An 11,489-nucleotide genomic window follows, 5' to 3' on the forward strand; every position below is an offset into this window, starting at 1 on the left:
ATGAGATCTAACAGACAGTAATGCCAAGAAATGTACAGGGGAAGTTATTATAACCAATGGAATGTCAATAAAATGAAAGAAATTGGATGAAAACATAACCAGCCGTGGGCAGGAATCGAACCTACGACCTTCGCATAACGCGTTCGACGCTCTAACCACTGAGCTACCACAGCGGCCTTCCCTCCATCCACTTTTTTGAGTTTATATGTGAATTTAGAAGTAGGAGTGACAGTCAGCGCCATCTTTACGCCAAACGACGAATGTGAAAACACTCTTTTGCGCATGTTTGGCGTCATGTAGCACGTGAATTTACTATGCGCGGGCAGCTGATTAATTGTCCCTCTTATACAACCTAAACACACCAAGTCTGCCAGTACAAGACCCTCGTTCAATGAAATAAGGGAAAGAAGTGTATACCTAAGGGCTCGTTTTTCCGTGATTTAACACAGCTATAATGAGATCTAACAGACAGTAATGCCAAGGAATGTACAGGGGAAGTTATTATAACCAATGGAATGTCAATAAAATGAAATAAATTGGATGAAAAAATAACCAGCCGTGGGCAGGAATTGAACCTACGACCTTCGAATAACGCGTTCGATGCTCTAACCACTGAGCTACCACAGCGGCCTTCCCTCCATCCACTTTTTCGAGTTTATGTGTGGATTTAGAAGTAGGAGTGACAGTCAGCGCCATCTATAAGCCAAACAACGAATGTGAAAACACACGTAGGCGCATGTTTGGCGTCACGTAGCACGTGAAATTTTGAGCGGGCAGCTGAATAATTGTCCCTCTTATACAACCTAAACGCACTAAGTCTACCAGTACGAGACCCTCGTTCAATGAAATAAGGGAAAGAAGAGTATACCTAAGCGCTCGTTTTTCTGTGTTTTAAAACAACATTATTGAGATCTAAGAGACAGTAATGCCAAAGAATGTACAGGGGAAGTTATTAGAACCAATGGAATGTCAATAAGAAGAAAGAAAATGGATGAAAAAATAACCAGCCGTGGGCAGGAATCGAACCTACGACCTTCGAATAACGCGTTCGATGCTCTAACCACTGAGCTACCACAGTGGCCTTCCCTCCATCCACTTTTCGAATTTATGTGTGAATTTAGAAGTAGGAGTGACAGTCAGCGCCATCTATAATTCAAACGACGAATGTGAAAACAAACTTATGCGCATGTTTGGCGTCATGTAGCACGTGAACTTATTATGAGCGGGCAGCTGATTAATTGTCCCTCTTAACAACCTAAACACACCAACCTGCCAGTACGAGACCCTCGTTCAATGAAATAAGGGAAAGAAGTGTATACCTAAGGGCTCGTTTTCCGTGTTTTAACACAACATTAATGAGATCTAAGAGACAGTAATGCCAAGGAATGTACAGGGGAAGTTATTAGAATCAATGGAATGTATATAAGAAGAAAGAAAAAAGGACGAAAAAATAACCAGCCGTGGGCAGGAATCGAACCTACGACCTTCGAATAACGCGTTCGATGCTCTAACCACTGAGCTACCACAGCGGCCTTGCCTCCATCCACTTTTTCGAGTTAATGTGTGAATGTAGAAGTAGGAGTGACAGTCAGCGCCATCTATAAGCCAAACAACGAATGTGAAAACACACTTTTGCGCATGTTTGGCGTCATGTAGCACGTGAATATATTGCCGCATGAATTCGCGTGGTTTTCGTGTGGAAGAGGACGAAGAGGTTGGGATTGAGCCGCTTTTTAATGCCGCATGAATTCGCGTGGTTTTCGTGTGGAAGAGGACGAAGAGGTTGGGTTGGAGCAGTTTTTCTTTTTGTCCTAGCTTGACGAGCAGTTCTGCGGAAGGTTTCCTTGAGTGAGACAAGATTGGTGACAAGATTGGTGGAGCTGCTGGGTACGACAACTGACGACGCACCCCATGCACAAGAGCCCATCCAGGAGCCGGAACACAAGCCCTGTGCCCGTGGACACGCCAGTTCACAGAACAAGCCGCCGCCAACGAGGCCTACCACCAGAGACACCGGCACAGCTTATCCATAGAGCGACTATGACTTCGCCTCAAGGCGTCATGGAAACTCCTACGTCGTCGGCACCAATTTATTGCACTGTCCAGAACCCGCTGATGCCTAGTCCCTTTCACGGAGAACTGTTTGAGGATGTGGACGACTGGCTGAGCGAGTTCGAACACGTCGCAGCGATCAACTACTGGGACGAAGCCGCCAAACTCCGCAACGTCTACGCGTGTTTGAAAGACGGCGCCCGAACGTGGTTCATGAACAGAAGTGATGTCTTGACATCCTGGCGCGAGTTCCAGCATCGCCTCTTGGAGACCTACCGGAGCCCCGACCGCCGCGATCGTGCTGAACGTGCATTGCATTCACGCATCCAGATGCCTAATGAGACCGTCACCATGTACGTGGAGGACATGACGCAGCTTTTCAGGCGAGCGGATCCGGCAATGCCAGAAGAAAAAAAGCTACGCTATCTGATGCGAGGCGTGAAGGAGCAGCTTTTTGCTGGTCTAGTGCGGAGTCCTCCGAAGAGTGTAGCAGAATTCCTGACCGAAGCCACTACGATGGAGAGGGTACTTCATCAGCGGTCAGCCCTACTCAACCGGCAAGTGAATTCTGCATCACCTACTGAATTTTCCGCCAGCTTCGGGAGCAACAGCATTGAGTGGATTCGCGAAATCGTCCGCTCCGTCGTCCGCGAGGAAATCGCGAAACTACACGGGGCGAGACAGCCGGAGGTAAGCAGCATCACCAATATTATTCGGGACGAGGTCCAGCAGGTGCTTCACAGCCGTCGCCCTCAACCAACGGTTACAAATCTAGAACCACCTCCTGCGTCCACTGATGTTGGGAACCGCACATATGCCGAAGCTCTGCGCACTTCCATGCCGGTCTCAAGCCCTGCAGTCCCAATCCAGACGATGCCGCCAGTTTCAATTCAATCTGCGCATGCTGGTTTGGACATCGACGGTCGCCGTGCCCCTCCGCGGAAGTCCGATATTTGGCGTACGTCGGATAGAAGACCCCTCTGCTTCCATTGCGGTGAAGCCGGTCACATCTACCGGGAATGTCCATACCGACAACTTGGACTGCGCGGTTTCTCTATTCATTCGCCTCGTCCCCTAGTTGGTCAGAGGCCAAGAGAAATTGAGGACTACCTCGCGCAGCAACGTCTGCCTTTCCCACGGCGTCAATCGCGGTCTCCATCTCCACGACGACCCGCAGCTATTGGACCACGTCTCAGTACGATGGCACGGGGACGTTCCCCAAGCCCTCGTCGGGAAAACTGAAGGCAGCGACCTTCGGGGGCGAGGTCGCTGGGACTAAAAGTGCGGAAGACCTCCTATCGACGCTTCCACAAAACGCTGCAGACATTGAATTGACGTCTGAGTGCAGTGCGAGAGAAATGCCGGATTGTGCGTCTGAACCCAGTGGCCGAGTCTCACTCGACATTCCCGTGCTGATAGACGGTCTTCAGGTCAGCGCATTGGTGGACACAGGTGCAGATTATTCTATTATGAGCGGAAAATTGGCAACCAGTCTTAAGAAAGTGATGACACCTTGGAATGGGACGCGTATTCGCACTGCTGGAGGCCACGTTATTACTCCATTGGGTCGCTGTACCGCAAGAGTGGAAATACGCGAGTCAACGTTTGTGGTAACCTGCCTCGTACTACGCGACTGTTCTCGTCAGCTCATCCTTGGAATGGACTTCCTTCGAGAGAATGGCGCGATCATAAATCTCCGCGAGCGAATGGTGACTTTCTCGACGCAACTTGCAACCGATCGAGGCGCTGATAGCTGTCGTAGACCTGCGCTGCGTGTTGCCGACGAAAGCGTGACGTTGCCTCCCCGAGCGACTGCTTTCGTAGAAGTCACCTGTGAAGACCTCCAAGACGGTGACGTGGTCGCCGAGAGCAACGTATCCCTTTTACTGCTTCAAGGTGTGTGTGCAGTGCGAAGCATTCTGCGTGTGCGTGACGGACGGTCGCAGATACTCGTCACAAATTTTAACTTCGAGCACCGACATCTTTTCCGCGGCACCACCGTGGCCTTCGGAGACCGTGTAGCGGATGTCACCGAGTGCTTCGCATCCGAGGAAATGGTTGATGGAGATAAGTTTCTGGACCACATCGACGTCAGTTCGAAGCTTTCGGACGAGAAGAAGGCCGCACTGCATACCCTGCTGAAGGAATTTAAATCTTGCTTCGCCTCTTCATCTAGAGTCGGTCAAACACCCCTCATAAAGCACCGAATTATTACCGACGATGATGTTCGCCCAATCCGCCAGCAACCTTACCGTGTTTCGGCTAAAGAACGCGAGACTATACAGACGCAGGTAAAGGAGATGCTTGACGACGGGGTGATACAACCGTCGAGCAGCCCGTGGTCCTCGCCAGTCGTTCTAGTAAAGAAGAAAGACGGAACGCTGCGATTCTGTGTTGACTACAGGAAACTCAATAGCGTCACCAAAAAAGACGTCTACCCGCTTCCACGGGTTGATGATTCTCTCGACAGGCTACGACACGCGAAGTATTTTTCATCGATAGATTTGAAGAGCGGCTATTGGCAGATAGAGGTCGATGAGCGAGACAGAGAGAAGACAGCGTTTGTAACTCCCGATGGGCTTTATGAATTCAGAGTTCTTCCTTTCGGCCTCTGTTCGGCTCCCGCAACATTCCAGCGAATGATGGATACCGTCCTCGCTGGCTTGAAGTGGCAAAGCTGCCTTGTATACCTTGATGATGTGGTCATCTTTGCCGAGAGTTTCGAAGAACATCTGAAGCGTCTAAGAATGGTTCTGGAAGCTATTCGTTCGGCCGAACTCACGCTAAAACCCCAGAAGTGCCATTTCGGCTACGATGAGCTGAAATTTCTGGGACATGTTGTGAGTGCGGATGGAGTGCGGCCTGACCCAGAAAAAACTGCAGCAGTCGCCACCTTTCCTGTGCCGTCAGACAAAAAAAGCGGTACGGCGTTTTCTCGGCTTGTGTGCTTATTATCGCCGATTCATTACCAACTTCTCGACGATAGCCGAACCGCTCACGCGACTCACCCGAGATGATGTACCGTTTGCCTGGACTACAGAGCAAGAAGCAGCTTTCACAGAGTTACGGCAGCGAATGCAAGAGGCACCTGTTCTTGCGCATTTTGATGAGGACGCTGATACCGAAGTTCACACGGATGCAAGCAACGTCGGACTTGGCGCTGTCCTTGTACAACGGCACAACGGCGTAGAACATGTCATAGCTTACGCCAGTCGTACTCTCTCTCGAGCCGAGGCCAACTACTCCACTTCAGAGAAGGAATGCCTCGCAGTCGTGTGGGCAACGGCAAAGTTTCGACCTTACCTCTACGGCCGTCCCTTCAAGGTGGTGACCGATCACCATTCGCTGTGTTGGCTGGCCAATCTCCGTGACCCGTCTGGTCGTCTCGCTCGGTGGAGTTTGCGCTTGCAAGAGTTTGACATCATGATTGTGTATAGGTCTGGGCGCAAGCACGAAGATGCCGACGCACTTTCTCGAGCACCCGTGGGACATCCTGATATGGACTCGGAATATGCTGATGGTTTTCTCGGAGCCCTCAGTGATTCTGACTTTATGTCTAGACAGAGAGCCGATCAGGAATTGCGCCCTATTATTGATTCCTTAGAAGGCCGAAATTCTCACACTCCTCGGCGCATCGCTCGCGAATTGTCATCCTTTTGTCTAAGGAGGGGCATTCTTTACAAGAAAAATGCTCGAGGTAGCAACAAAGCCTTCCTCCTCGTTGTACCAGCCGACATGCGGGATGACATCCTCCTCGCGTGCCATGACGAGCCCACGTCGGGACACTTGGGCTACTCGCGGACTCTCGCCAGAGTGCGCCAGCAGTACTATTGGCCACGACTTTCGACCAGTGTACACCGCTACGTGCAAGGCTGCCGCGAGTGCCAGCGTCGCAAGACGCCACCCGTGAAACCTGCGGGCCTTCTCCACCCTATTACACCACCACGGACACCTTTCGACCTCGTGGGAATGGACCTTCTAGGACCCTTCCCTTTGTCGGCCACTGGTAACAAATGGATTATAGTGGCAACCGATTACTTGACCCGGTATGCTGAGACAAAGGCATTACCCCGCGGCACGGCGTCTGAAGTGGCGAAGTTCTTCGTGCAGCACATCGTCCTCCGGCACGGCGCGCCGTCATGTGTGATTACGGATAGAGGAACATCATTTACGGCACAAATGCTAGAGGACATTTTCAGACTGAGCTGCACGAGTCACCGAAAAACAACGGCTTACCACCCACAAAGTAATGGACTGACGGAAAGGCTCAACAAGACCATAGCGGACATGCTGTCAATGTACGTGGACGTGCAGCACAAAACCTGGGACGATATCCTCCCATACGTCACGTTCGCATACAATACGGCAATGCAGGAAACAACCCGATTTTCACCTTTCCACCTTGTTTATGGACGCAACGTACAAACGATGCTTGACGCTATGCTGCCGTACGATAATAGCGATGCTCTTTCTCCAGAAGCCGAGCAATACACGCAGTACGCCGAAGAGGCTCGTCAACTGGCTCGCGTGAACATCGGTCACCAACAAGACGCAGATGCACGACGTTACAACCTTCGCCGTCGAAACGTCGCATACCACCCGGGTGAACGAGTGTGGGTGTGGACTCCTGTCCGACGACCAGGCTTGTCTGAAAAGCTTCTGAGCCGTTATTTCGGACCATACAAGGTTATCCGACGTGTGAGTGACCTTACATACGAAGTACTTCCGGACGGCACAGTGTCGTCACGTCGACAACATCGGCCCGAAACTGTGCATGTCGTACGACTCAAGCCGTACTACACACAATAGTCTCTGTGCTTGCGAGTTACTTCGCAAACGTGACAGTGATCTCATGTGGTGTTTTTTTTTTTCTTGACTCTTCCACTGGTGCTGTTGTGTTCGCGCATGGTCCAAGTGCTTGTGCGCCCTCTTTGTTTTCCCTGGCACTCACTTTGTCATTCTCTGCGTCAACGCGTGTTCTAATTATGGGTTTTTTTTTTTCTTCTTCTTTTTATTTAGAAGCATCGAGTCGATGCTTTTTAAAAGGGGGGACTAATGCCGCATGAATTCGCGTGGTTTTCGTGTGGAAGAGGACGAAGAGGTTGGGATTGAGCCGCTTTTTAATGCCGCATGAATTCGCGTGGTTTTCGTGTGGAAGAGGACGAAGAGGTTGGGTTGGAGCAGTTTTTCTTTTTGTCCTAGCTTGACGAGCAGTTCTGCGGAAGGTTTCCTTGAGTGAGACAAGATTGGTGACAATATTATGCGCGGGCAGCTGATTAATTGTCCCTCTTATACAACCTAAACGCACCAAGTCTGCCAGTACGAGACCCTCGTTCAATGAAATAAGGGAAAGAGGTGTATACCTAAGGGCTCGTTTTTACGTGACTTAACACAGCAATAATGAGATCTAACAGACAGTAATGCCAAGGAATGTACAAAGGAAGTTATTATAACCAATGGAATGTATAAAATGAAAGAAAATGGATGAAAAATAACCAGCCGTGGGCAGGAATTTAACCTACGACCTTCGAATAACGCGTTCGATGCTCTAACCACTGAGCTACCACAGCGGCCTTCCCTCCATCCACTTTTTTGAGTTTATGTTTGAATTCAGAAGTAGGAGTGACAGTCAGCGCCATCTATAAGCCAAACGACGAATGTGAAAACGCTCTTATGGGCATTTCTGGCGTCACGTAGCACGTGAACCTATTATGAGCGGGCAGCTGAATAATTGTCCCTCTTATACAACCTAAACACACCAAGTCTGCCAGTACGAGACCCTGGTTCAATGAAATAAGGGAAAGAAGTGTATACCTAAGGGCTCATTTTTCCGTGTTTTAACACAATATTAATGAGATCTAACAGACAGTAATGCCAAGGAATGTACAGGGGACGTTATTAGACCCAATGAAATGTAAATAGGAAGAAAGAAAAGCGGATGAAAAAATAACCAGCCGTGGGCAGGAATCGAACCTACGACCTTCGCATAACGCGTTCGATGCTCTAACCACTAAGCTACCACAGCGGCCTTCCCTCCATCCACTTTTTTGAGTTTATATGTGAATTTAGGAGTAGGAGTGACAGTCAGCGCCATTTTTAAGCCAAACGACGAATGTGAAAACACTCTTTTGCGCATGTTTGGCGTCACGTAGCACGTCAAATTATGAGCGGGCAGCTGAATAATTGTCCCTCTTATACAACCTAAACGCACTAAATCTACCAGTACGAGACCCTCGTTCAATGAAATAAGGGAAAGAAGTGTATACTTAAGGGCTCGTTTTTCCGTGTTTTAACACAACATTACTGAGATCTAAGAGACAGTAAGGCCAAGGAATGTACAGGGGAAGGTATTAGAACCAATGGAATGTCAATAAGAAGAAAGAAAATGGATGAAAAAATAACCAGTCGTGGGCAGGAATTGAACCTACGACCTTCGAATAACGCGTTCGATGCTCTAACCACTGAGCTACCACAGCGGCCTTGCCTCCATCCACTTTTTCGAGTTTATGTGTGAATGTAGAAGTAGGAGTGACAGTCAGCGCCATCTATAAGCCAAACAACGAATGTGAAAACACTCTTTTGCGCACGTTTGGCGTCATGTAGCACGTGAATTTATTATATGCGGGCAGCTGATTAATTGTCCCTCTTATAACACCTAAACACACCAAGTCTGCCAGTACGAGACCCTCGTTCAATGAAATAAGGGAAAGAAGTGTATACCTAAGGGCTCGTTTTTCCGTGATTTAACACAGCTATAATGAGATCTAACAGACAGTAATGCCAAGGAATGTACAGGGGAAGTTATTATAACCAATGGAATGTCAATAAAATGAAGGAAATTGGATGAAAAAATAACCAGCCGTGGGCAGGAACTGAACCTACGACCTTCGAATAACGCGTTCGATGCTCTAACCACTGAGCTACCACAGCGGCCTTCCCTCCATCCACTTTTTCGAGTTTATGTGTGGATTTAGAAGTAGGAGTGACAGTCAGCGCCATCTATAAGCCAAACAACGATTGTGAAAACACACTTAGGCGCATGTTTGGCGTCACGTAGCACGTGAAATTATGAGCGGGCAGCTGAATAATTGTCCCTCTTATACAACCTAAACGCACTAAATCTACCAGTACGAGACCCTCGTTCAATGAAATAAGGGAAAGAAGTGTATACCTAAGGGCTCGTTTTTCCGTGTTTTAACACAACATTACTGAGATCTAAGAGACAGTAAGGCCAAGGAATGTACAGGGGAAGGTATTAGAACCAATGGAATGTCAATAAGAAGAAAGAAAATGGATGAAAAAATAACCAGTCGTGGGCAGGAATCGTACCTACGACCTTCGAATAACGCGTTCGATGCTCTAACCACTGAGCTACCACAGCGGCCTTGCCTCCATCCACTTTTTCGAGTTTATGTGTGAATGTAGAAGTAGGAGTGACAGTCAGCGCCATCTATAAGCCAAACAACGAATGTGAAAACACTCTTTTGCGCACGTTTGGCGTCATGTAGCACGTGAATTTATTATATGCGGGCAGCTGATTAATTGTCCCTCTTATAACACCTAAACACACCAAGTCTGCCAGTACGAGACCCTCGTTCAATGAAATAAGGGAAAGAAGTCTATACCTAAGGGCTCGTTTTTCCGTGTTTTAACACAATATTAATGAGACCTAACAGACAGTAATGCCAAGGAATGTACAGGGGAAGTTATTATAACCAATGGAAGGTCAATAAGATGAAAGAAAATGGATGAAAAATAACCAGCCGTGGGCAGGAATCGAACCTACGACCTTCGAATAACGCGTTCGATGCTCTAACCACTGAGCTACCACAGCGGCCTTGCCTCCATCCACTTTTTCGAGTTAATGTGTGAATGTAGATGTAGGAGTGACAGTCAGCGCCATCTATAAGCCAAACAACGAATGTGAAAACACACTTTTGCGCATGTTTGGCGTCATGTAGCACGTGAATATATTATGCGTGGGCAGCTGATTAATTGTCCCTCTTATACAACCTAAACACACCAAGTCTGCCAGTACGAGACCCTCGTTCAATGAAATAAGGGAAAGAGGTGTATACCTAAGGGCTCGTTTTTACGTGACTTAACACAGCAATAATGAGATCTAACAGACAGTAATGCCAAGGAATGTACAGGGGAAGTTATTATAACCAATGGAATGTATAAAATGAAAGAAAATGGATGAAAAATAACCAGCCGTGGGCAGGAATTTAACCTACGACCTTCGAATAACGCGTTCGATGCTCTAACCACTGAGCTACCACAGCGGCCTTCCCTCCATCCACTTTTTTAGGTTTATGTTTGAATTCAGAAGTAGGAGTGACAGTCAGCGCCATCTATAAGCCAAACGACGAATGTGAAAACGCTCTTATGCGCATTTCTGGCGTCACGTAGCACGTGAACCTATTATGAGCGGGCAGCTGAATAATTGTCCCTCTTATACAACCTAACACACCAAGTCTGCCAGTACGAGACCCTGGTTCAATGAAATAAGCGAAAGAAGTGTATACCTAAGGGCTCATTTTTCCGTGTTTTAACACAATATTAATGAGATCTAACAGACAGTAATGCCAAGGAATGTACAGGGGACGTTATTAAACCCAATGAAATGTAAATAAGAAGAAAGAAAAGTGGATGAAAAAATAACCAGCCGTGGGCAGGAATCGAACCTACGACCTTCGCATAACACGTTCGATGCTCTAACCACTAAGCTACCACAGCGGCCTTCCTTCCATCCACTTTTTTGAGTTTATATGTGAATTTAGAAGTAGGAGTGACAGTCAGCGCCATCTTTAAGCCAAACGACGAATGTGAAAACACTCTTTTGCGCATGTTTGGCGTCATGTAGCACGTGAATTTATTATGCGCGGACAGCTGATTAATTGTCCCTCTTATACAACCTAAACACACCAAGTCTGCCAGTACAAGACCCTCGTTCAATGAAATAAGGGAAAGAAGTGTATACCTAAGGGCTCGTTTTTCCGTGATTTAACACAGCTATAATGAGATCTAACAGACAGTAATGCCAAGGAATGTACAGGGGAAGTTATTATAACCAATGGAATGTCATTAAAATGAAAGAAATTGGATGAAAAAATAACCAGCCGTGGGCAGGAATTGAACCTACGACCTTCGAATAACGCGTTCGATGCTCTAACCACTGAGCTACCACAGCGGCCTTCCCTCCATCCATTTTTTCGAGTTTATGTGTGGATTTAGAAGTAGGAGTGACAGTCAGCGCCATCTATAAGCCAAACAACGAATGTGAAAACACACTTAGGCGCATGTTTGGCGTCACGTAGCACGTGAAATTATGAGCGGGCAGCTGAATAATTGTCCCTCTTATACAACCTAAACGCACTAAGTCTACCAGTACGAGACCCTCGTTCAATGAAATAAGGGAAAGAAGTGTATACCTA

General features: G+C 47.8%; 1 non-coding gene across 1 annotated transcript; it reads right to left on the minus strand.

The window, feature by feature from the left end:
• Window positions 1-10,718: 10,718 nt before the first annotated feature.
• On the minus strand, window positions 10,719-10,791 carry TRNAT-UGU (transfer RNA threonine (anticodon UGU)). Its single transcript has one exon. It is a non-coding gene; the product is annotated as a tRNA-Thr (tRNA).
• Window positions 10,792-11,489: the final 698 nt, after the last annotated feature.

The sequence above is a fragment of the Rhipicephalus microplus genome, chromosome 1 (assembly GCF_043290135.1).
Source record: "Rhipicephalus microplus isolate Deutch F79 chromosome 1, USDA_Rmic, whole genome shotgun sequence".
Lineage (NCBI taxonomy): Eukaryota > Metazoa > Arthropoda > Arachnida > Ixodida > Ixodidae > Rhipicephalus > Rhipicephalus microplus.